The 27006-nt window shown below is 39.2% G+C and overlaps 2 long non-coding RNA genes across 3 annotated transcripts; one reads left to right on the top strand and one right to left on the bottom strand.

Annotated features, from left to right (window-relative positions):
* LOC310886012 lies at nucleotides 1-22167 on the bottom strand. The gene is made up of 4 exons (XR_014575078.1): nucleotides 17931-22167; nucleotides 9054-9830; nucleotides 1757-1819; nucleotides 1-726 (listed from the first exon to the last, which is right to left on the bottom strand). It is a non-coding gene; the product is annotated as an uncharacterized lncRNA (long non-coding RNA).
* On the top strand, nucleotides 10398-25989 carry LOC310886015. 2 transcript variants are annotated; one of them, XR_014575079.1, is made up of 3 exons: nucleotides 10398-10566; nucleotides 14020-14094; nucleotides 24318-25989. It is a non-coding gene; the product is annotated as an uncharacterized lncRNA (long non-coding RNA). The 2 variants fall into 2 exon arrangements; XR_014575080.1 differs by lacking the exon at nucleotides 24318-25989 and adding an exon at nucleotides 15160-16228.
* Nucleotides 25990-27006: the final 1017 nt, after the last annotated feature.

A 27006-nucleotide genomic window follows, 5' to 3' on the forward strand; every position in this document is an offset into this window, starting at 1 on the left:
AGTGACAGGACAAGGGGTAATGGTTTTAAACTAAAAAGGGTAGATTTGGATTAGGTATTATGAAGTTCTTGACTATGAGGATGGTGAAGCACTCGAAAAGGTTGCCTGGAAAGGCAACCATCGCTGGACGTGTTCAAGGCCAGGTTGGATGGGGCTTTGGGCAACCTGGTCTGGTGGGAGGTGTCCCTGCCTATGGCAGGGAGGTTGGAATTAGATGATCTTTAAGGTCCTTTTCAACCCAAACCATTCTATGATCTATGATTCTATAACGGATTCTCAGCTAAACAGGCTTTTGCTCTGATTCAAGGTCAACAAAACAAGACAAAAGTCAGAATGGGACATAAACTTTATTCACTTACTGTTTTCAATAAGCTCTTAAACAGAAAATGAGAACTGTAAAGCAAACAAACAAACAAACAAACAAAAACATCAAAAAACCCACACAGAACTCATTTACAAAAGAAAAAAAAAAAAGAACTGCCAAAAAAACAGGAAATTCTTGAAAATGCTTGAATTCATACCTACTATTCAAATTTAACAATAGACCCCGTGAGAGTGACGTGCTTAGTATAATAGCCATTAGGAGTATCAGACACAGAAACGAAAATCTGCTGCTAAATGAGAGGTCTATCCTTATAATCTTCAGCATGTCAGGGATTTCATTTCAGTGTTCGCTTTTAATTGTCACTGCTTGACATCTGCAAAAATCACCTCTGAGCTTCTGGTCTAAAACACAAAGAACATCATTTCCTTGATACTCACACCTATGTCATGCAGGAACAAACCCATTCAAAGTCATTTGAAAGAGACCAAGAGAACTGAAAGGACAAATAAGTCGAACATGGTAGTGGCTGCAACCAGAGGGCATTTATTGACTTAATGTTGTGTGAATTTATAGTCTCTCTGTAATCATTTGTAATCTGCTTGCTCTCTGTGTTTTTAAGCTGGGAATGCTTTTGGTGTAGTACTTTCACTTATCATGTTTTCCCAGCACTTAGCAAAGAGTTTTCAGTTTGTTGATGTTTTACTACAACAGCAGAATTAAAATATGTAATGCATAAGGATGAAAAAAAATGCTTAAAACTAACTTAGGTTGGTATTTTCTAAAGTTATTTTTCTAATTTGTGGACTGTGTTCATGGACTCACAGCTTGTGTGTCACATCCTGCTGTTGCATCCTGTCTTATCATGGGCACCTTTCCTCACCCTGTCTCTGCCTAGCATCTGAGCAGAGATGGCAAGACCAAAAGTACACTTGCCCTTATACATTCAATGTAGAGAGATGAAGAGTGTACTTGAAATCTTTTGCCTGTCGAAAAAACCTCTAAGCAAGAATCTGAAGAAGTGACTTCCATTTTCCTCAACCATCAGATGTATGTGAGAGAGTTTGTGAGGCTTACGTCATCCAAATTTCTATTATCAATAGATAAATATAGTAATAATGAGGTCAGAAATTATGATTTTTAGAGGATTTTATTACATGGAAATTTGATATTGCTGCAGAATCAAAAATATCTTTACAAATATTTGCAAAAACAAAGCTTAGAGTCAAAGTTTCCTTGCATATTGTTTTGAAATATCTTTTTTACTTTTGATTATTTGTATAAATTACTATTTACAAAATAAAATATATTCAAAATGCACAAAGCTGATATACTATTCTGGAACAGAAATTAAGCTCATCTGAATGTTTTCCTTTCTTTGAAAATATTTGATGCATCATTTTATGAAACATTCCAGATTATAGAAAATATTACCTGTTGGAAAAGAGCTCCTCTGAAGACTTTCAGCTTTTTCTATCTAGAAGGTTGTAGTTTATGCTAGAGACAGGAAAGAAGTTAGTTATTAGAAGATCATGTCAAAACTACTGTGATAAATTCTTGCTACTGTACCTAAATTTCAGTCTCTGAGAAAGATAGTTTGTTGGGAAATTTGATGTAAAGTAAGCCAAAACCACAACTCAACATTTCAAAATTTCAATGTCTACTTTGAACTATTTTGCTAGATCAAGTTAATCAGTGTAGTTCAGGTTTTACATCACCAGGACCTTCCTGGCTCGCTGTCTATCTGTTGACAACTATCAAACACTTCTTCAGAAAGTTAATGGATTGCCTCTGCCAGGTGAATTTATTTTGGGTGGCTTATTTGAAAGAAATGGGTATGTTTCCCAGGGTCAAAGCCATATCTCCAAAAACAGAGTGTACAAACACAAATGGGCATTATGGTAAGTAGGATCATAGGTCTGATATAGATTGTAGGATTTTTGCTAGTATTTAGGATAGTGAACCTGAGGAAGGTGGGTTCCTCAGTGTTCCTGAGGAAGTTTGGTCTAAGGCATCATGAGAGGTATGGCTGCTGCCTAGCTTTATACATGTAAAGTCAGGAAGTTGGTTTTCAAACTGTCCTGATATCCAGAGAATAAGATATATCCAGAAAGCAAACTGGAACAAAAAGTCTACTGCTTTGATGGGTATGTTAAGTATTTCCTTTTTTTTTTTTTTTTTTTAAATATTGTAAACACTTTATCTCATAAAGTTTTCATTCCTTTAACAATTCTCAAATTTCTTTAGTGCAAAATAGTTCATTGAAAAAAATCTAATCAGTGTTAGTAAAAACTCGTAAAAGGTCAGGATAAATAAACAGTGGAACAAATTTCTGAGGCAGACTCCTCATTAGTTGCCTTTAAATTAAGAAAACATTTCTTGCTAAAAGATATATGACCTTTTGGTTGCAATTTATGAGGTTCGGTGCAGGAATTACTGGGTAACATTTGATGGCTTATGCTACGCAGGTCAGATTAAATGATCATAATGACCCGTGACCTTAGCAGCTACTAATCTTTCATGAGAGCAAAGCCATAAAAGGCAGATGAACTGTAATAGAAAGGAACTGAAGTCTCTGGAGGACTATTTAAAGGGTATCTTGAATTAGCTAATGCAAGAAAGAGACCTTTTCTGATAGAAAAGCCTAAAAATCCCTGCAGTTCCACAGGTATATATATATATTATATTTTGTTTTGACAAGAGAAATTCTATATTGGTTAAAAATATTTTGTTGATATCCTACTAATTCTCTACACTTTGTGTGTGGTCTGAAAGGGGAGGAGGTTTAATGAAAAATGAGAACATGAAAATGTTGAAAGGTTTGTCCATTCACAGATTTAGAAAACATTTGTCACTCAAAAAGTCAATTCCCTTTGGGAGTAAAGCATCTCCTTTGGGAGATGTAGCGTCTCCCCTGGTGTGACCAGGATTTACAGCCCCACATAGACCAGAGACAGTCCCTTTGGCCTCCCCATACCTGTTCCAGGTTGCTCAAGGTGGACTTGGGAGGGAGGTGTTCCAGCAGCTCTGTGTGGGACCTGAGAGCTTCACGTAGGTGTTAGTAACACCCAGCCAGGAAGGCACCATGCTGTGCTCAGGGAAGGCTCCATCAGGTGAGACCAAGGAGGTGTTCAGGTCTTTTGACCTGATCCCGGTGAGCTGGAGGGGCTGATGGAAACCTGACCTGATTCCCAGGTCCCTGTAGGCCATGCTGAGGAAGGAAGGGGCCTGACTTCAGGAACTGGGCCCAGGAAGCAGGAGGACTTTCCAGAGAAGCCTGTTATTTACTATAGAAGGAATCTGGGTGGGAGAGGACTAAAGAGGCTTCATTTTATTTGCTGGAAGTCTCAGCCAGCAGGGCTGTGTGGCCCTGTGAGATGGGTTGAGGAAGTCTGGTGATGGCTCTGAGACAAGTAGGAGACACGTGAGAAATGTCTTCTAATGGGCCAGACTTTCCTGCCTAGAAAGTGCTGTGATTCAAGACTGCCAAGGAATGAAACATCAGAAAATGAAAGGTGTTTATGACCCATGGACCCTGGGGGGGGGGGGGGGGGGGGACGACACCATAAAGGCTTTGCAGCAAATGAGTTGCAGAAAACCACCCAGGAAGCTGATGTGGAGCTTGCATTGCAACTGCAATGTGCTTGGCATAATTCAGCGAAGAGAGCAAAGACATGAAGGAAACAAAAATGAGACCCTGAAATCATTCAATCTCATGTGATGGGGAGGGCTGGTGACATGGAAAATGAGCAGAAAGCAGAGGAAAAGGCAAGACTTGCAATTTCATGTGTTTTAAGAGTGCAAGGAAACAATATGGAAACGTGATTGTTTCTCTGCCAAACAAAAGCAGCTCAAAAAGATTGAAAGGTAATGTGATAAACCCCTTCTTCTGATTGTTTTCAGAGAAGAGTTACAGCATTATGCGAATTTAACAACATGCATTAGTGCTGACAGAATGAATTGTTTCGTAGGGTTGAGAAAGGTTGGGAAGATTGAAATGCATTAATCACGGAAAGCTAAAGCAACGGAGAAATGAAAAATGGAAATAATTCAGACTGATTAGTTTCCAAAGTACACAGGATGTCTATCACTAACTGCTAGGATGTTTCAGCTCTTAAAATTTTTCCTGATACCTGCAATTAGGGACTTATTAATTCAGTTGTTGAAGTTATTACCTGCCCCTTAAAATGCTTTTGTCTGCCGTTAGCTACACTATAATTTGGATACATATATTGTGATCCAGTAGCTGGAGTTGTGTGCTATGGCACCTGAAAAGGAACAATGCATCTCTCCCTAAAGATACCTATTAACACCTGGCTCTTGAGACTCATTTCCATCATCTCATAGATATTTCATAACTCTATATAGACTACTTCTGAGATGATAATTAGAAATCCTGGGTGTACTGGTACCTTGTAAATGAGTGCTATCCCCTGACCTGGGGCAAATAACTGCAGTGAAACTGCAGCAGCTGCTGGCTTGTAACCCATGCATTGGTTAAAGTACAGACCCATTCTTCCTTTTCCACTCCTTCTTGTGGTCCCTAGACCACATCATTCCCACAGTCTTATAATCTTATTATATGCGTAAAGGAATCTGGTGGTTTTCCTAATATCCACATGTATTTTTCAGTTATTACATAAATAAGGTTTCTGTAGTGAACTGTGGTTGAGGAGTACTGTTGGCTGGCAGGTTGAGATCTTCCCACAGGGATGTTTAAATTAGATGAAATTAGAACATGAAGTTAGGTGAACAGTTTTTCTTCCCTGTCTGGTTTCTGTTCAGTCTTGGCTAAAAGTGCATCCCAGCAAGTGCTTGCTCAGGTCCTTGCTGCAGCTTGCGTTCCTGTTTGGGCTGCTGACTCACGCTTGCAAACTGAATCAAGACGTAGGAATGGTTAGTGAAGGCTGCCCATTAGGCTATTAGGAACAAATTTTGGGGTTGAGTTTTACAGCAAATGGCAAAGGAGTTGAGCTCAGCTTGCCGGCTTTATTTCTTGTCATTGAAGAGAAGCTTTCATTGTAGTCTCAATTCTTTTTGTATGCTTATTCATCAAGGTTTGAACCTCTGTTGTTCTGAAAAGGAACTGAGTTGGGCATGCACATGGAAAGACCGGAATAAAAAAATTTCCCTCCACCAAAAATCCAATAATAACTTGTGGGTGAAGGGAAGTGGAAGGAGAAAAACTATTGATGTGATTCTTACACGGTGTCCTTTCTTGGAAGAATATTTGCTTCCACTGTCCACGTTGCCTCCTTTTGATCAGCACCTCATTCTGCTCTTCCTCACACAGTATACAGGTATGGGGACATGGCATCATGCCTCAGACTTTCTGTCAGTGGTTTTATTACCACTTAAAGGTTATTGAAACAAAGTACATAAAGAACCAAGTTCTTTAAAGAGTGGCAAAAGACTGATGGTGTCATTTTTCAGCTGGAGAGGATTTTTGTGAAGCACTTGTGACAAGGCTCATTTCTCAGAATACGCTTCGTAACAGCTTGAAGGCTCTCGTATTTCATATATAATCCATCTGCAGTGGTTTGTCTTTCTCTTTTGTGAAGAGAACACAGGCCCATATGAATCTTGTCTTGGTTAGCATTAGCAAATAAACACATGCCTTCTCTAGCTAAAAAACAGAAGTCTTTATCCCTGAAAAGCTGATAAATTCATAATTTTCTGGGGCTCACATTCTCTATTCTTTGTGAGCAGTTATGCATATAACAGTGGCTTACACAAACGAAATGATTATTGAAACACGATTCCTGTTCATCAGGAATTTTAGATTATTTTCCTGATTTTGGTATAGGAGCGTGATTAATAGTGGGCAGATACTGGGTGGGTATTCATGACAGAATTTGTAAACTGTGCATCAATCTTTCAGATTGGCATGATGCTGTTAAAACTGATCACAACCAGAAGATATTTCTTTACCTCACAGAGCATAAATTACATGAAGATGGTTTTCTTATGTGTTGAGGTATTGCTTTTCACATGCAGGATTTGGGCAAATAAATTATATTGCTCCCAGGTTCACACAAGCGTTTAGAAATCTTTCTGGATTATTGCCTTTGGAAAGTCAGGAACTTCCCAATGGCAATTCAGTTGTGCTGCAATGAATGCATGCAAAACATTGTTTTTCTGAAATCAGTATGGAACAAGAGGGGCCAGTTTTCTCACTTTTCGGAGAGCAGTTCATCTAAAAGAAGCCTCTCCTGTCCTTTTCCTCCATCCCACGGTCTCACTGCTTGTCTGCCTTTCTGATCCTGGCTATTTCTACCGTATAGACACAGCTTTTGAGCATACACAGCTGTCTGTGCGTGCCCTGAAGAAGCCTATAACCAAGATTTTTCTCCCGGTTTACATGCAGTCTCACAAAGTGAGCTTGTTTTAATTCTTACAAGTACTTCCCTGAATGAAAAACAGAAGTATACGCAGGACCTGATACTGTTATGAGACAGTAAAAAAAAAATGCACAATCAAACAAAAAGTTTAGTTGGATAAGTAATGCTGCATGTTTTTCTTGCTATTATAATCTATAGGCAGATACAGGTGCTTGAAAATACTATTATGGATCAATAACAGGAAAGGTGATGTTTTAAAGGTGTGGGAAAACTATATCAAATAGAAAGATCACTTGGCAGGAATCAACCCAATAATAAATAGCAAAAAGAACAGTAATAAATGAAACCATCTTATTCTATCAGTAATTGACTTAGCATCATATTATTCAAAGTTGGCTTTAATTAACTGCATTTTTTTTTCCTTTGCAGACTGCTCAAGGCAAAGCAGTGGCCCTTCATACATACTGTTGCTATTCTTTCTGCTTGCTTTGTGATTTCTTTTTTCTTTCTGTGCTACTGTCTTCTGCCTATGACAAGCCCTTATCTGAACTTTACTAATTATTCATTTTTCCTGCCATATAATACAACAGTATAGGGCTTGGAGTTTTCAACACAGAATCACAGAATCATAGAACCATAGAATATGGTAATGTCTTTGGTAATGTCTTTGGAAATGATACAACGCGATACATTTCTTTTCCTCCCCCCCCCCCCCCCCCCACACACACACACATGTAGACTTCATAGAACTTTAGAATGGTTTGGGTTGGAAGGGACCTTAAAGACCACCCAGTTCCGACCTCCTGCCATGGGCAGGGACACCTCCCACCAGACCAGGTTGCTCAAAGCCCCATCCAGCCTGGCCTTGAACACCTCCAGGGATGGGGCAGCCACAGCTTCTCTGGGCAGCCTGTGCCAGGGCCTCACCACTCATAGTAATGAATATCTTCCTAATATCTAATCTAAATCTGCCCTCTTTTAGTTTAAAACCATTGTCCTTGTCCTGTCACTACAAACCCCGACAAAGAGTCCCTCCCCAGCTTTCCTGCAGGCCCCCTTTAGGCACTGGAAGGCCGCTGTAAGATCTCCCCGAAGCCTTCTCTTTTCCAGGCCGAACAACCCCAACTCCCTCAGCCTGTCTTCATAGGAGAGGTGCTCCAGCCTTCTGATCATCCTTGTGGCCCTTCTCTGGACTCGTTCTAATACTTCCATGTCCTTCTTGTGCTGGAGGCCCCAGAGCTGAACGCAGTGCTCCAGGCATGGTCTCATGAGAGCAGAGCAGAGAGGAGAATCACCTCTCTCAACCTGCTGGCCACGCTGCTTTTGATGCAGCCCAGGATATGGTTGGCTTTCCTTTGAATTCTTCATATTTTTTTCCTCTAGCTCTGTCTTCATCTACAGTTCTATTCTTACTCCAAATATACTTCAACTCCCATTCCTTTACTGTTATGGCACCAAAAAAAAAAAAAAAAAAAAGCACACATGATAGTTGCATAAATCAGGTGGTTTTATTTTGGTTGGTTGGTTGGTTTCTAGGTTGTTTTCATGCTGATCTCTAGGTTCCTCAGTACAGAGGTTAAAATCTGCTTTTCAGATAAATATTTCTTTCTGGTTACTCTTTTTTTAAGAACACCTTAAGGACACATGGCTTTTCCCTGATTCTGGAGCCTGCAGCTAAAATGTGACAACCCTATTTTGTTCACCTTTCTTTTCAATTCCTTTATGATTTCACAATTTCATGGTCTACAGTATACTTAATAAGCTAATGTTACCCTGTTTTCATTCCATTTGCTCAAGCCAGGAATCTGGTATCTGTCATTGTGTATTTTTCCTCTGTTCTGTCCTATTTTCATTTGCCAAGGGTCTCAAAGGAACCGGTTTGTCTCTGTCACCCTGCTCAGGGACAAGTGAGAAAAGAAAGTTCATAGAGTAAGAAATATCAAGGCTTTATGCTGGCTTTATCCTCCTAAGTGAGGCTGGACTATAGGCAGAGCTGGTGGAAAGTAATCACTAAGAGAGCACTTTGCTCATAGACTTAGGCTGTCATACAGTGCTGTTAGTGCTGTGTCATACAGGCTGGCAGTAGCAGTGCTGTTACTGCCTCTGTGCACCTTGCCCTTTCTTGAAGAGCATGTCTTGAAGTCAGTTCTCAAAGTCTGTCTGCCAGCATAAAGCCTGAAGAACATAAAAGCTCATCACCCTTACCACTTCTCTTGACTTGGAGAAAACCATCAAGCAATTGTTTCACTGCCAGCAGTAGCTTTTACACCATTACCACTTCCACTGAAAGTACTACTCCAAACTCTCCTCTCTGATCATTCTGGTTAATTAAGGTTTCCGAGGCCTTGCTATGTCTCATACACAGAGATGCAATTTACGGCTCTGCACACCTTCATATCTGTTGCAGTAAGCTTCTCAAGCTTGCTGGAAGGAAACCATCAGGCTGCTTCTTGTCATTGGGAACTCGCAGACTGATCTCGGTCTTCAGCTTCCTTTGATCTACAGCACTCTCCTGCTTCTTTTCCTTTAGTTGTGGGGTGAGGGCATTGCTCTCAATTTCATTCTTCTAGATGGAAGCAGGGGAACGCTCGCCCAAAGATGCACTAGTAGTGCAGGTTAAAATTTCATGAACAAAGCTTGAAGCCCTCCAGCCTTGTGTGTTATGTAGGCTCACAGTTGCACCTCTTCAGAGACTTACAATAGGTGAAAGAAACAGTAGCCTAAACATTTCTAAAGTCTTTAGTTAACTCCTCACTCTTTAATTTACTTAAGCTTTTTTACTTTTTATTTTATTCTTCATTTCCTCTTAAAAAAGTATTTTGCAAACGAGCAAATTTGCAAGACTGGACAAAATCTTTTTTGTTACTGATGTTTCAGGTTCTGTCTCCTCACTCTCCGAGGCCTTTCCTAAATTCAAGTCAGATTCCTCTATATGTTTATCATCTTTCCTCTGCAGGCACACCCCTCTGCCAGACCCTGGGTTGCTCTATCTCTTCCAGAGCCATTTCCGTTCAGTGGGTTTGTGGCACATTCCTGCTCCTTCAAGGGCTGTCCCAAGCAGCCCAAGCCCACAGATGTGTGCAGATGTTTACTTCTGTGGGGGACAACAGCCAAACTTATAAAACATCCAAAGAGACATGGAAAAATTGAGCCCAATATGTTGAAATCTAGAAAGAAAGAAGAACAAATTAATGGAAACCAGAGGAAAATTTTAATTATTTCTTTTCAGGTCAACTCCTCAGCAATAAACCCACGGTTTATTCCCCATGCCATAGTTTTCAGGATATGGCCAAGAAGATGAAATTTGATATGAATTAAGCTAGCAGAGTTTTATTTCAGCCACTGAATCACTTTTATCTGCTTGCATATTTTTATGTCTCCCTTCACTGCTATATATGTAAACCTCTCAATTAATTCCGGGTTCATCATGACAACAGTTTTTCAAGGTGGAAAATTATTATAAGCTTATTGTAACTAGGGAACTGAGATGCAGAAAAATTAGCTTCTTGCTCAAGGTAGCAAGAGTTTCAAAGAGATAGGGAGTTTCAAACAGAGACTTAGTCCCAGTTCACTGACTTCCCTCCCCAGCTTTTACAGATTTGTACATATACATCTATCTCTGCTTTTGTGCTTTTGAGAGTTTTATAACTGTTAAATGACTGATTAATAGCATCTCATTCATTTATTTAAAAAAAACAACACTCTTAGAACATTTGGTCCTGCTGACAGGCATACTGAATTGGGATTCTTGGCTTATGAGTCACAAATTACATGTATTATTCAGAGGTTTCATAGACAGTGAAACGACTGCAGTGTATAACCCTGCTCTCCCAAGGGACATACACTAATTTGTTCTGATGGAACCACCGGGGAAAAAAAAAAGAAAGAAAATAAAAGAAGAAAGTAGGTATTTATATCCAAACTATTTTTGTGACTTTATAGGATAAATATCTTATTGTGCTTCTCTGCATATTTCTTTATGTTTCTTTACATATCCAATCATTATGTGGTAACAACTGAATGTGAGAGGTTGCAACTATAATAAAAAGTGAAATGGCCTACTTTCTAATACCATAGTTTCCATTCTATTGAAGAATGAAACATTAAAAATGGTTATTAAAAAAGGAAAAAAAAAAAAAAAGGTAGTTTTAATGTGGAGTTTCTGGGTTTCTATAGAAATGCATCTCAAAGCCAAGCAAATGCATGGAGATGTGCAAATATTTTTGTGTTTGTTTGTTCATAGGCTGAATTACAAAATTTAATGAAGAAATTGCCACCATTAACATATTCACTTTTATAAAGACATATAAAAATGGAATTAATTTAAAATACTTGAAATTAAGCAAATGCTTTTTTTCTCAGAAAAATAAAAATTGCATAACATTAAGTATAGCATAAAACCAAATAAAATTTTGTAAAAAATAGGATACTATTTTCTAAATTCACTGATGTTAGCCTTACTCTCCAAAGGTTACAACATTCAATTACAGTGCAGTAGAGAACACGGATGTACCTTATCCAACAAGCTTTAAATAGCAATTGAAACTATTTTGGTTGGAAGCAGGTTGACACTTTTCTGCTTTGTAGGCCCATGCAGAGTCTAAAAAGGTCTGTAAGTATTTACATTCTTCCATGATCATGACTGAGTGTTTTAGTACAGCATTTTTCTGTTTCTTTTTCTGACTGGGACGTCCCCATCAAAATTATTTGTAATCAGGTAATTGGAGAATTAACTGAATCTGGAGTGAAGCTTTCTTTTAATTTTTAATAAATATAATTTAGGGGCTCAGTTACATGATGGGTTTTGCTGCAGAGGGTCCAAACTGTAAGGTACCTGGCTGGCTGAAGATGTAGATGCTTATATGTGGATTGACAACTATTTTGATCCTTAAGAAACTTTTCAGTTTAGGTGCTTTTCATCCACGTAATTTCTGAGTGTTATCCAAGAGCATGTGGGTTGAGGATTCAGGCAAGTTAGTTCTAGGAATTAAATGTAGCAATAGTGAGAGAAGAAAAGGCAAAGGTCTTCCTTATCCTGATGAAGAAAATGTTCTAATGGGCTGTGATGTGTCTTGGTAAGTCCTGTACTTAAAAACATAAATCTTAGAGAATTAGACGGTTTTGATGAGGTACTAAAATAGGCAGTTGGGGGATGAGTACATCTGGTGAAATCCTGGCACAGTTTCTGTCACTGGGAATTTTATCAGTGACTTTAATGGATGAGCAAATTCACCCATTTAAAGACAGGAAATGAATGATCAACTCTTCTCTCTCTCTCTTTTTTTTTTTTTCTTCTTTTTTTTTTTTTTTTTAACTGTAATGCACTTTCCTTACCTCATTTTGAAGATACCAAACAAACACTTCATGCCACCCAGGTTTCAAAAGCCTCTTGGAATGTAGGTTTCTCAGGAATAGAATAGAATAGAATAGAATAGAATAGAATAGAATAGAATAGAATAGAATAGAATAGAATAGAATAGAATAGAATAGAATAGAATAGAATAGAAATATAGAATATCCTGAGTTGGAAAACACCCACGAGGATCATTGAGTTCAATTGTCAGACTACGTCAGGGCTAACCCAAAGTTAAAAGTTAAAAAGAAGACCCATATTCAAACATTAATCTTTATATCAAAATCCCTGTCTTTCTCTGCACCAGCCTCCTCAGGTTTTCCTGTTCAATAGCCCCTTGTCACCCTACAGGTGTGCTTCTCCAGGGCTCCAGGAGGAACCTCTGTTTGTGGCATGTTCTGAAGGCAGCTAACAGAGAGGCAGAGGAGAAAAGGGTGTTTATTTGCACAGTGGCTAATTTCCCAAACAAAAAACCTAATTATTCAACTCCCACGCTGAGATTGTGCCTGTGAATGCAGTAAATGCATGTCAGTAACCTCAACTGAGCTGTCCCTCGGTTCTGGCCAGCAGCAGCCAGGGGGTCCCTGCTCCCCAGCAGCACCTGTTGGACCAGGGTCTGCTGTTGAGTAACCCTGCTGTAGTACAAAGGGAGGGTATTTCAGTGGGTACATTTTAATTCTTGCTGGTATTAGTCATAGACTCAGTGACTCATCACTCTGGCTCACAAAGCAAAAGCAGATTTACCCTTTATAGGGTTTGGCAGTTGGCAGATGATTGTTTCCCCTCTGTGAATCAGGCTTTTATTTATTTAGTGTAATCAAGAAGGAACTGTCTGTTTTGTGACCTTCTAGGTCAGTGAAAGGGAACAAAGGATTTCTCTTTATTATTATTATTTTTTGGCATCACGCAGTTAGAAGAACAATGCAAAACTATGATAAAGGATCATGCTCTGGTTGGCTGGCTGCTCAGGCTATAGCTACATGTTACATTATCCCAGTTGGTCTGTAGAATTATTTTACCTTAGCAGACTAACACCATAACTATTCTAACTATTTAAATACAAATGAAGTAGATTTCTTGCTCAAAATACTCCCTTCCAGCAGATACCTAGATAACCACATAATATACAAGGCACTGAAAGTTCCTCAAATAATTCTGCTAAGCTCCTTCTGGACAAAAATTAATGAGAGAGTTTTGCAACATGCCTCGTTATTGGACAGAGTTCATCCTTCCAGATTACAAAAAAGTCTCATGCAAATTACAGAAGAAAAAAAAAAATTGGATGGTAGGCAGGGACTGTGGTAAGCAGCTCAAGGGCAGCAATCTGGACAGATCTAAAATGCGTCTAAAGATTGCCAAGTGACAGTGGAGCTGAAAGAAGTTATAAAAATCTAAGAATAACTATTCAGAAATATTTAACTGTTTAGTGCTTCTTATCCAGATAAGGAAAGTTCATGCAGTTCTTTAAAATTTTTATTTTGTTTAAAGAAAATGGCTTCATCAGCACAAAGTACACTAATTCACTCCTTGGTTCTGGCACTCGATAGACATTTTGCTGAGGCCGGTAAATGATCTGCAATATGTTCAGGGGATGCCAACAAGCATTATTCATCGCTACAGCTGCATTTGTTACATGGCTTTCAAAGATGGTTATTTCAAAATATTTTTCCCTTCAACTCTTAGCTCGAGAAAAGTTTCAAATACATTGAAAAACCTTACTGCTCAGTGAACCTAAGCTAACTTGAATGATGTTGAATGAAACACCACCAACAGTGAAGTCGAAAAGAGAACTTTTTTTCATCTTTATTTTAAGAAACTTTCATTAAAGTTTCTTAACTTTAAGAAATTAAAGCAGGTCTGGGATAGGCTCAGTGCATGTGGGATGCACCCAACACTGGTGGTGGGCTCTGAATGTCGCATCCAAAGGGAAGGGCTTCTTGTCCTCCTGAATGCATTTCTCTATGGCCATATTGTGAAGATCATAAATGTGTTGTTTTATTAAGATCATCAGTCAAGGAAGGGTATACTTGGATGAAAAAATGGAAAACTAGAGGTCATTGAGCTACATACTTGAAGAGGTACGTTGCAGAGTATCCCATGCTTCTTTTACATCTGCTTTCTTGTACAATAAGGCTTCAACTTTGAGATAGGAAAAAATCTTTATTAGGTATAAATAAAGCACAAATGCTTAATCAGTTTAGAGGGAATGAGGGCATCACAAGGAAAGCTCTCATGCAGTTTCTTTATTAAGCAGATCTTACTAAGATTTTGATACTATTACCAGTTTGAAAGTGTTTGCCAGCAAAAATTAATCTTTGCTTAGCAGTGTGTGGTCAGTGAATTATATCAAATGATTCTTCTACACTGAGATCTGTAAGGACAGGTTAAACAATCATCTGCTGGGAATAGTTTCAATAGCAGACAATGAGTTAGTGATCTGGTAAGATTTCTTTCACCCCTATATTTTTATCTAATAAATGAAAGGTGAAATGATGCAAAACTGTAACTGTGGATCTGAATCCAGAGATACAGGATTTGACCCAAAAGATCCATTCCATGTCTGCTGAAGCCAGAGGGGGATCTCTGAATCACAAATCATGCTTGAAGATATAGCTGCTTTTTTTTTTCCTTTTTTTGACTTTTGATTTTAAAATCTTAGTGTAATGCTTATGTTGAAGAATGTACATAGAGCACATTCCCAAATTCTTTGCTGTGACGTTGATAATGAAGAGATACACACTGAGATCACAATTCTAATGTGGCTTCAGCTGAAATACTCCCAAAGCAAATGTTATTGAATTTCATAATGTGGTCTATGAATTTCCTGTTGCAAGTAAAATGATCATGAATTCAACTAGACCAAGGAGAAAATTACTTGTGAGACACTTAACTGCACTTTGCTTTTCCACTTTCTTTTCCTCAGAAGCATAATGCTCCTGAGACCAGCTGCCATCAATGTGGTAAAATAAAATTGTACTTGGTTTGGTTGACTGTTGTGCTAGGCAATGGGCAAACATAAGTGAAGATGCATGATTTTATTATTACTTTTAAGATTTTTAATGTCTTATAGCCATTTTTCCTGTTTTCTTGTGATATTCAGGAGTCTTAACTAGTGCTTAATAAGAAAATATTCCAATTTACAGAACTGTGCAGAAAAATCTTCAGAGTTTGAAACCAGACACAGAATAAAAAGAAGACAGAATTTTTTTTTTCAATTCTTAAAAGTCACAATTTTAAAGTCAACCTCAAAGTTTATATGAGCTTGCTTTGGATTTAGTGGACTACCAACGCTAGGATAAAGGTAAACGTTATCCCAGACAAACCATGTCTGTCTACAAATACAAGACAAGCAAAGCATGGGGGAAATAAACTATTGTTATGAACATGGAAATTAAGCATAAACTGCCCATTCTTTCAGTGCTTGGTTATGCAGATATGGCCAGTGCCCAAGACAGCAGAGAGGAAGCCTGCAGGAGAGCCAGGAACTGACCCTGACTGCTCCACATGTAAATGAAGCAGTGGTCACCAGCACAAGAGCTGAATCAGCTGCAAAGCCTAGCATTTTCTTGAGAAGAGTCACTGTGAAAAATCATAGAATCATAGAATAATAGAATCATAGAATCATTAAGGTTGGAAAAGACCTCCAAGATCATCTGGTCCAGCCATCACCCTACTACCAACGTCACCCACTAAACCATGTCCCTAAGCGCCAGGTCCAACCTTTCCTTGAACAGCCCCAGGGACAGTGACGCCACCACCTCCCTGGGCAACCCGTTCCAGTGCCTGACTGCTCTTTCTGAGAAGAAATGTCTCCTCATTTCCAACCTTATCCTCCCCTGGCATAACTTGAGGCCATTCCCTCTAGTCCTATCACTAGTTATCTGTGAGTAGAGGCCGACGCCCAGCTCCCCACAGCTTCCTTTCAGGCAGTTGCAGAGAGCAATAAGGTCTCCCCTGAGCCTCCTCTTCTCCAGACTAAACAACCCCAGTTCCCTCAGCCGCTCCTCACAGGACTTGTGTTCCAGGCCCTCCACCAGCTTCGTAGCCCTTCTCTGGACATGTTCCAGGGCCTTGATGTCCTTCTTGCACTGAGGGGTCCAAAGCTGAACACAGCACTTGAGGTGCGGCCTCACCAGAGCAGAGTACAAGGGGATGATCACCTCCCTGGTCCTGCTGAAATCACGATGAACTGTCACTGCTGTCAATATTCTTGCCTCTAGGTTTAGGGAGGTAGGTGTGAAACAAAGGAGAGCACAACTCTTAGTCTTCACAAATTAGCTCAGCTTGAGAACTACTTGCCACAGAATGCTGTGAATGCTAAATGTTTACACATTATGGGGAAACTAGAAAAGTCCATGGGTAAGAAACCATTAAATCTGCCAAATACAAGCAAAACAAACACTCAGCCCAACAACACACCTCCATTCATCTCAGGAGAATGAGTTGAATTTTACATGGAAATGATTCAAGAGTGAGAATGCATTTCAGTGAATTATCTCCTGTTTTCCTTGTTCATGCACTCTTCCTTAGACATTGATTTTGGTAGCTGTCAGAGACAGTATGCTGTACTAAATAATTTTTTAATTTTTGATGTGACCTACAACTGTCCCAAGCCTGTAATGTTGTGAGTGACACTTACGTACAGCAGCTTAAGATCTAACCCACCAGCTGTTGGAAGTTCACTTAGATGTTATTTAGTCTTTGTGTCTAGCAAGAACTTTCCAAAGAACTTCCGAGGAACTTTCAAATTCTCTTCCCTGAATCCAGTAGTCCTACAAACAAAGCAATTCTGCACATTTTTAGCCACATTAGACTATCTGTGAGTCACTGGTTGGGACTGTAGATTATGGAAGGGGTCAAATGCTTAATTAGCGAGGGTAGGCCGCACCACACTGGAAAATATTTTTTCCTCTGTATGCCCTTGATAGTTCTAAAATCTAAGAAATGTATTTCTACAAATAAACAACATCTGTGTGTTATCAGTATTATCCATCTTCAGGATGGAACACATTCATCTGGGTAGAGCCTGAAAGCCCTCCCAGGAATATTTTAAATCCATTTCCTAGGCAAAGCAAACAGATACTTATGTCCCAGACCTGCATCCCACACTGACTCCTGCATTCACAAGGAACCCCAGTGACCTTGCTGGGTTCATGCACGCTAACCATAATGCAAGGCAATTCACCACCTTTTATAATTAGCACAGTATGTTTTTTTTGATGGGTATATGTCAATTTTATCACTTCTTAACGAGAAAATTCAATTTATATTGATGTCCAAAGAATGAGTTAAAATGTACAAATGTTCTTAAATTCGGAAATGTTAAATATCCATGTAAGCTCATGTCAGATGTCTAAATGATCAGAGGAGCTATCCCTTGAAAACAAGGATGCACTAGTATATTCATCACGACCGCATTGCTGTGTGATTTAAAGGAAGACCTAGAGCTGATATAAATAGTATGGAAGCAAAATAAAACACACTGTATTCATGCATTAAGAAGAAATATATGTCAATCCCAATGACTTGTAGAAACATATTCCAAATTTGGGAAAATAATCATCTCAATTTTACCACAAATTCAAAGTTTATTTTAAATATCACCATGCTTAGCTTAGGGAAAACATAAGAAAGAAAAGGTAAGCGGCACTTCAATTTTCCATCTTGATTCAGCATAAGGAAGTCTATGATTAAAAAAAAAATGGAGGCTGCAAATCAATTTTCTTCTTGAAGCCTCAGGTAGGAATTACTCATTCAAGTAACTATCCCTGCATGAATCATTCCTTCAGCAGACTAACTTGTGGATTCATACTATTTAATCAAACTATGGCTCAAAGTCTAGGGCATAATTACACTGTAATATAATTATTTTCCGAGGAAAAAAAAAAGGAGTTGTACTAAATGTGAATCTTACCTTTTCCCACTCAAAAAATCCAGTTCATGGTGAAATATCCAGAAGTTCTTCAGGTTCCCAGTTCTAATTTCTTTCATCTTCTTTACTGCAAGATGTTACTAGCTATCAACTAACTGGTGGTGACTGCTCCATGTGCCTTTGTAGCCCATTGCAAGTGCAAAGGAAAACAGGTTTATAAAAATATCACCCATGGAGATTGGCTGAGCAAGTTTGATGGCATCCTTGTGATGAGCCAGGACTGAACAGTCATTGTTGTTCAACTGACTGGCAATTAAGTACTCACTTGTGCCTGATGGAACCTATGGTTAAATTGCTGTTGGTACTTAAAATAGATATTACGTAAAGGTTGTGGTAAAAGTTTTATTTTGTTGATATGGCATTGAAGTTAAAAATATATCCATGCATCAAGTGAAATTTTACATCTTTTATCCACATTTTACTCATCTTATTTTCTTTTGGTTAATATGTCCACAGCTTTCTGTGTCTTCCTTCCAGTACTGAGTGTTCTTCCAGAGAAAAAGACATTAGATATTATCACTTTTTTTTAGGATTTTTGTTAGCATTTGGAAAATCTCAGGACCACACAACGAGGTCTTTGGCAAATATCAAATATGGAGTTTTCCACAATACTGGGTGCCTGCCTTTTTGCGAATCTCTAGCTTGAGTTATGACCAATTAGCTGTGAAAACATTTAAATATGTGAAAAGTGAAGTACTGAGCAAATTATTTAATTCATTTTTAACCGCCACTCCATATCTATATGAGTTCCACTCCCAGCATGCATCTACCTCTCCCTGCCTGAACTCTTTCTATCAGAGAGGCAGATAGAAACATACATTATTACTATTAATTACTACTACTACTACTACTACTACTACTACTACTACTACTACTACTACTACTACGGGTGTGACAGAACTCTGCAGATGCAGTAATAGATAGGAAGAAAAGAAATTGTTCCTCTCTGAAATTTTGTTAACCAAGTGATTTCATCCCTTGTATTTCTGCATTGTGTGCAATATTAAAACAAATAGTTTAGGAAACAGATAACTTTTGTATTTTCTTTCTGTTTACTTGTGATAACAAAGATATGCAGGCCTTAACTTTGTATGAAAACTACATCAGCATTTTGAGCTAATGAGATTTAATGTTTTAAATGTAATCCATTAAAAATGTGCAATGAACTTGAAGTCAGTACAAATCCTGCAGAAATGAGCAGGTAATTAAAGTGAATTACTTTGTGTCTCTGCAAGTCAGGTGTCCACTCTAAGCTAAATATCAATGATCATGAGAGGGTGAGAATGAAAGGAACATGTGGGGTGTGCTCCAGTCCATTCAGAAATAAGGGTCTAAAATAGATGGCACAGAATGACCTCCTCTCGTTAGCAACAGGCTGAGCTTTGATGATTAGCTTCAGTTTGACACCTTACTTGTAAACGACTGAGATTAGGTGATATAAACCTTACCCTGTAAGCATCTGTTTTCACCCAATACAGTGAAGCATTTAATAGCAAGCTTATACTTAAATGAAAGAAAAGTGCCCTAAATCTTTCTAAGTGTTTTGCTGGAGCAGGGCCAGAGTGCTCATCCGTTTGCAGGATCAAACACAGAATCTCTAATGGTGTTTAGGACTTGAAATTCCTATTGATATCATTGCTCTAATGTGCTGTTGCAGCTTTGAAATGTGAGGGCCAGACATGAAAGGATTTGTTTATCACCCATCAGTGCTGCTGTCTTTACCAGAGGGAAGTGAAGGTGTAGAAAAGAGCTCACACATCTCACATTTGGCTGGATATTGAGCATCTGAAAGTTATTCTCATCAGGAATCTTCTCACAAAGACAGGAATGTTTTGAGCACAGACACTGAAGTAGAAACAGATTTCACATACAATCATTAAATTTACTTAATGATCTACTAAGCCCACATTAGGCATCTACCTCAGGTGCACTTCAGGCCACGTAAGTTTAGGAGTCCAAATTTCCTTTACAGTCCATGGGAAGAGACGCTCAGAGGGCCAGTGAGAACATCAGAGTTAGCTGCCCATAATCTCCAGCATTACCCATTTTGCTATTTAATTGCAGTATTAATGCCTGGTTGTTTCCTGGCAAGGTATAAAGTACACATGGAAAAAATAAGATATTGCATGAACACAGAGCACCTTTTTGAGTCCATTAAATTCGCTTGTAAACTGACAAGTAAACTCTGCTTTCACTGAAGTCCTGTGTCTAAGCAGCACAAAAGTGTTTTTCACGCGGTCTTTAACATGGTTTACAGTTTTATTTCACAGCAATCTAGGTAAATGGCCTGCAAAAACTATGTTGTGGCTCATGTCTGAGATATTAAACTCTGCCTGGGTACATATCACAACTGTAAAATAGAAGCAACTTAACAGTGTCATGCCTTGGTTTTGAACGCATTGAGCACTGTGTGTTATCATTCTGCCAAAACAAACATACTGTGTTTGTGACAAATTTCCAGAAAAATAGATTTTGACTTATTAGCTACTCAGTTTAATTTCCAAAATGTCTTGAAAGAGTAAAATACTCCTCTCGCCTACATTACTGTTGTTTTAGGCCAAGGAAGAGGGTTGGCTTAAGCAGCTCTGTTCTGACTTTCATTAAACTATTTGACTTATTACAGATCTAGTCCAAACAAAGGAAAGAAAACACTTCAGTCGGTATTACATACTGACTTATTTGCAACTTTTATACAACAGAGCTTTACATTTGCATCACTGGCTCTAGTTGCCACAATAAACGTAGCTGTCCTGCTCGTCCAGGATGACTCACAGAGTTTGTTAGGCTTCATTGCAGATAGCTCCTTTCTGAGAAAAGTCTTGTCTAAGACAGGGGCCTGCATCTGTAGTTTCCAACCCATGGTGGGAAGTGAAATATCTGCTTAAGGTGGCAGGTGCTGACTGGTCAGTAAGTTGAACAAGTGCACTAGAAAAAAAAAAGAAGCTTAGTGTGGGATGGACCAATTCCTTCACTTCTATCAATTTCTTGCACAAAGAGCAAGGGACATTACCACCTTGATCTACTTGTTGATAAGAAGCATTGTTTGTTAGTTTAAAGAAGAGACTTTACCCTGTCATATAAAATGTGGATATCAGTATCTCTGATAACCCTTAGATGTGCTGCAGATCTGTCAGTTTCACGGCCTGCTCCAGGATGCAGAGCTGAGCTTGGACCTCCAGCAGAAGTCTAACAGCCATCGCCACCATTCTGAACGAAAGCGTGGGAGCAAAGGAGACTTGCTGCAGTTACCTGCAGGACCCTTCCACCACCTGAGCTCTGCCGTTATTAGCAAAAACTCAGTAAAGGACATGCCAAAGAGGACCGGTTTGTGATATACTCTTCTTAATGAGCCCTGCATACAGCTCTGGCCTTGCAAAGGAGAGCCAGCCCATGCGGCCTAGCAGAGGGAAAGAAGTTAGTGATATGGTTTAGTGGAGGACTTGTTAGTGTTAGGTCAGAGGTTGAACTAGGTGATCCTGGAGGTCTCTTCCAACCTAGACGATTCTGTGATAGAGTTTTGCCAAAGTTCTTGCAGTGGTAGGAGGGTTACAGCCCACTCTCAACACTGTAATTCAGTAATTTGGTTTTTCATACCCCTTCTGATGCAAATAGGCTGGAGCCATCTTATAGAGCATCCAATAAATTTGAGTCTTAGAATTAGAGTGAAACAAAACACAGGTCTATAGGTGTTTACTTCCATGCCTACATACCAGAGCAGATGATGTAAAGCATGACCTCGGAAAATTGCAGAAAAATATAGAAATTTCCTCTTCATTAACTCATCATTTGTATGTGACTATGCTAACTTTGTTGAGGGGTTAGTTACAAAAGTCAATCTAATGTCAGGGCATGCCTAGGCTGCTAAATAAAAATGATCAAATAAAGAAGTATAACAGTTGTCTCCTCATCTTTCACTCTGTTCAGCAGATTTTTTTAATTTTTAATTTTTACTTACTCTGCTTTGGTCTTCTTCTATTAGCTCCTTCTAAGTCAATACCTAGTGTGGTGTGGTGGACTCATGGACAGCTAATTTTGGGGACACAAAGGCAACATGAACCCATTTCTGGCTTCTTCCCAGCACAGTCTTCCTCTATTATTCACCAGATCATAGAATCATAGAACGTCTCGGGTTGGAAGGGACCTTAAAGATCATCTAACTCCAACCCCCCTGCCATAGGCAAGGATGCCACCCCTAGATCAGGTTGGCCAAGGCCCCATCCAGCCTGGCCTTGAACACCTCCAGGCATGGGGCATCCACAGCTTTTCTTGACAACCCCTTATGCCACTTTTCCAGGCATAAGATACAGCCTCCATGTCACACTGTAAGTAAGCTGCTGCACTGTCCTGATAATGAAGAGCATCTAGCAAGCTTTGTTTTAACACAAGAGAAAGTGTCAGCTGCATGCAGACCTTCTGGAAAATGGGCTTTTGGGCCTTTTGTTCTTAGTAAAACAAATTCTTCTCCCAGACATTTTCTGATTTTAGCAAAAAAGAAAGAAGTTCTTCCTAAACCTGAGAACTATTGTGCAGTTAAAGTGGCTGCAGACTTGTACAAAAATATGCATTTGCAGCTGGCCAGGTCCAACTCCTCTTCTGAATGTTGTTTTTGTAGGGGTCAGTATTAACAATAGCAGAAATGATGGCATTGGTTTGATGTAAAAGAACAATGTTTAAACACAAGAAATATCTTTATATTTTCTTGTGCACTTTATGTGGAGATTCCTGTAATTCCTGGATATTGGATGACTCCAATCCACTGTCGCTTTGTTTATGGATGACCGCCCTATCCTTAGCCATGTGAAGTGAAGGATGTGTGGTAGCTAATGGGGTGGGGTTTTGACACTCCTCAAGGGTTTCTAATTCCTGTCCTGTTACAGGACTCTCTAGGGGGACCCTTCTCCTGGAGCTCCCTCTTCCTGTTACCTCAGCTAATGGGACCTGTGTACCACCACATATTACCAATAGTGGCAGACTCCTTTGAGATAGAAGTCTTAATTTCCACGTCCTTCCCTGTTCCCATGCACTTCTGTCAGTGGGAACATGTTGTTATGGATTTGAAAGATGAAGAACTTGCAGGTACATTTACCTTCACTAATGAGGTCTCTCACCCAGCAGAGGTTCTCTGAATGATTAACAGCAAACAATACTTAGAAGCAGACAATCTCAAGAAAACCATTCTGCATAATTTTGGATCAAAAGTTGTTTTTGTTTTTGTTTTTTTTTTTAATGTCACAAGGTAAGTAAATAAATAGCTGGAGTTAATCTGGGGTTCAAGTTCAATCAGCTGAATAAAGTACTGAAAGTTACCTGCAGTGATGGCATTAGGGTATTTCTGAAATGCAAGAAACTGCAACTTGAACCCAGATGCACAGCATTGGGAGCTGAGAGGCAGGGTATATTGAGAGCCTCAAGGTTCAGGTATATGGCTTAGGTAATGTTGGTGAAGAAAAACTCCACGCTGAGTTGGATGAAACTGGAACATTGAGAAAACAGACAGAAGAACTTCTACTTCTTCTTTCCACTTTTACATTGTTTTGAAGTTTTTAATCAAATCTGGAAGATTCCAGAAGCATTAAGGCTGACATCCTCATTTAAAAAAATGAGACCACAGAATTAGAGAAGCCGATGGTTTTCTATATGTGGCTAGTAGTGAAAGGAAGAAAAGCCATCCTCAGAACGATACCTCAGAAGTTCTGGTCCTGCATGAAGACCATTAATTCTGTAACTACCAGTGAAAGTAAGTGTGGTATTATTATCTTTCCCCAGAATTTCATTACTATAATTCTAATGTAGCTAATTAACTAATGAACTGATTAACTAATGCAAACATGCCTGACGTTCAGAATTTCCCATCCTCTGTGGACTTCACACTTCATACTACGAAACTGCTTTTCTGGCACAGTCAAAGCCAGCAGAATGTTACAGAATTTGGTACTACAATCTTTTTTTTTTTTCTTTTTCCCCTCTACCTCTTCCACCATAAGTAATTCCAGTGAAAAAACAATATCTCCTCCAAATCCCTCGCAGTACAGCTGGTACTGCTCCTTTTCTTTCTAAGTGGAAACAAATCCGCAGGGCAGTGTATCGGATTGGGGCAGGTTTGGATGCGGCACAGCTCTGGAACAGCGTGTGCCGTCCAAGTCTGGCCAGATGCACGTTGTACAACCACGCCTGAAGGCAAGTGGCAGGGGTTTACATTAACAGCAGAGCTGGGGCTGGGACAGCGAGTGCAACAAGCATGAGAATAATGCTTCTTTCTTTAGCGATCTCCAGGCTCCACCCTGTTTCTCAAAATTTCTGAACTATTTACAAATGTTTAAGAGAAGCCCTGTGTTATTAGAGGAATGTTTACACTGCCATGTATTTCAGATGCAGGCAGAGCTATACAATCAAGGCCCACCCCAAAGACAAGAGCTGCACTGTATTATCGAAATATGCACTGGTTCTTCTCTCTGCTACCATACAAGGCAACTCTGCATTCCTGCTGGTAACCTTTTATTACCTCCTAAGTTTTCCAGATCACTGCCAGATTTCTTGAACTTCATGGAATGATTACAGGCCTTATAAATGTAAACCTCAGATTCTGTTTGGCAGTTTTGTATGGGAATGCTAAAAAGAAGAAAATATGTATTAAAAAATAATAATAAAAAAAAATCAGCAAAAACTGCTTAGACCTTTTGCACAGTAACAGCTGCAGTTATACAATTTACAGTTCAATAAACTTCACCAGCTAAAGTGAACCAAGTCTCAAAATACCACTGTCATGTTGCTATTACACCCGTCTTACATGGGATGCTAGCTGAGGAACGGAATGCCCAAGGAATTTAGGCAATGCCCCATTGCATTCAACAGAGGCCTGGAATGACATGTCAACTGTTTCTGCTTTCTAGTCATAGTCTGCAGTCTACTAAATCATGTCTTTAGAGAGAAAGAAAGTATTACAGAAAAGGATTCCAGCTTGTATTAGTGCTGTTGCACATTATGACTGAGTTGGAAGGAGCCAAGGGTCCATTTGTTTGTTGTAAATAAGAAATCTGTAAAGGAATATTCAGTTTTAGAGATCATTCCGCCAACATATAAAACAAAAAATGAAGTGATGGAATAGATGCAAGTGCACAAAAGCAGTCTGAAAAGCATCTGAATGCATTTCATATAGAGAATTTTCTGATTTAAAAATGCACATTGAATTCCTGGAATGAGAGAGATGCTGTTTGCATTCTGCCCACAGTGTTCTGGCTTCACATTCTGGAAGGTCATTAAAATGTTTTCTAAGAACTGAGGAACTGTTTACTGATTTCATTCTTACCGATTAATCCCGAATTCTGTCCTGAATCCACTTTCAGAATTATTTGTTATAAAATGCCTCCCAGATTGTTTAAACTGGAAAAGCTTGTTAAACTTGAAAACTATGGCTTTTTTTTTTTGTCCTTCTTCATGTTTTCCTTGACAAAGACCTGCGTCCAACTGAAACAACAGCTAAGCCCCCAACAGCTTCCATTGAGCCACAGTCCTATATAATCTAACTTGTTTGTTTGCAGCTGGGGACCCCATAAAGGTGCAGACATCTAAATCTTAGCTGTCAGAACATGCCATTTTTAGGTCCAGAATTTGAAATACGGAAAAAGATGGTGTCAAAATAACCAGCGTGCTGAACAGAGAGACACAAAAAAACACTGGTAGAAAATGCTGAACATGTTTTTTTTTGTTGTTTTTTTTTCAGCCTGTTCTGAAGCTTGCTAATATCAGATTGAAATGGGTACGCACTCCGTTAATGTGCCAGTTAAGGCACTTCAGAAAGGCTCTTCAGATAGACAGAGCCATGGGTGCATCTGTCATGTGGGAATGAGTGTGTGAGAGAGAGACAGGGAGGCAGAGGAGTTCCTCCTGTAACCTCAACAAAACTTGGCAGCACAAGAGAGCTCTAACACATACCAAGTTCCTGCAAATTTTCTGAAACTTGCAAAACAAGATTTGTCTGCTAATGCTGAGCCTTTGCTGAGCCTCAGTCTCTGCGAGGCCAGAGAAAATTCACATGGGCAAATTAGATATAATGAATTCCCTAACCATGGGAAATGCTTTAGTCAGAGTTTACGTACTAAACAACAGAAAAACCTCAGATGGGAGTTCTCTCCCATACGGGTTCTCTGCTGTCTAATAAGATGCAGACTTGGGTAGAAGTCATAAACACGTTTGTAAGTATGGTTTCCCAGTTAGATTCTCTAAAGTCTATAAGGGATAAACTGCTGCAGCTTAATACACTACAGTTCGATAATTGATAGAGATTGTTAATTAATCACAAAACTCCTGGGAGCTAAGCTGCCTTGGTTCAGGTACTCGGGAATGCTTCTTGAGTCCTAGAATCCAGCTGCAACTCTTAACTGGGGGCTTTGGGCTTAATTAAGGAAGACACAAAGGAGCAATGACTTCCAGAGGGAGAAATAGCACTTGGTCAGCACCTTTTTTCTGGTATGTGATGTTTAAAACCAGAGCGGGCAGTGAGATCCAAAGAATTAAAATGCACCCGTTGTTGGAATACGTGGGTCTGTGACTGTAACAGGAGAAGGCCCTGAGCAACTTGATATAGCCTTGAAATTTGTCCTGCTGTGAGCAGGGGATTGGGCTAATGACCCCTCTTCGACCTAAATCTTACAAACTCTCAAACCCCGAATTCACAGCTAGAAGGCATGTAACAGTTTTGCTATCATTTTGCTGGAGTAAAGTGTTACCGTTTCATGAACATTTGGTACAAGGGCTGGATGCCTTTACGTTTTGGAAAATTTTAATACTTAGTGGCCTGCTTGTTTGAAAACATAGGGATCTACTCATTTTTCAAATGACTTCTGTCACTAGTCCTGTGTTATATTCCTGACCAGATTCCTCAGAATCAGAGCTACTTCTTAGGAAGTGTCATAAAATTAACAAATTGCAAATTTCAACATGGAACATAGGCCAATATCACTCTACAGATATATATTATTTTGATTTTTAATTTAAATGGGGCACATCTATTAATCAATGTACAGGTGTTACTGATCTGATTTTGGTTACATCATAAGCT

The sequence above is a fragment of the Anser anser genome (assembly GCF_964211835.1).
Source record: "Anser anser genome assembly, chromosome: 1".
Classification (NCBI taxonomy): domain Eukaryota; kingdom Metazoa; phylum Chordata; class Aves; order Anseriformes; family Anatidae; genus Anser; species Anser anser.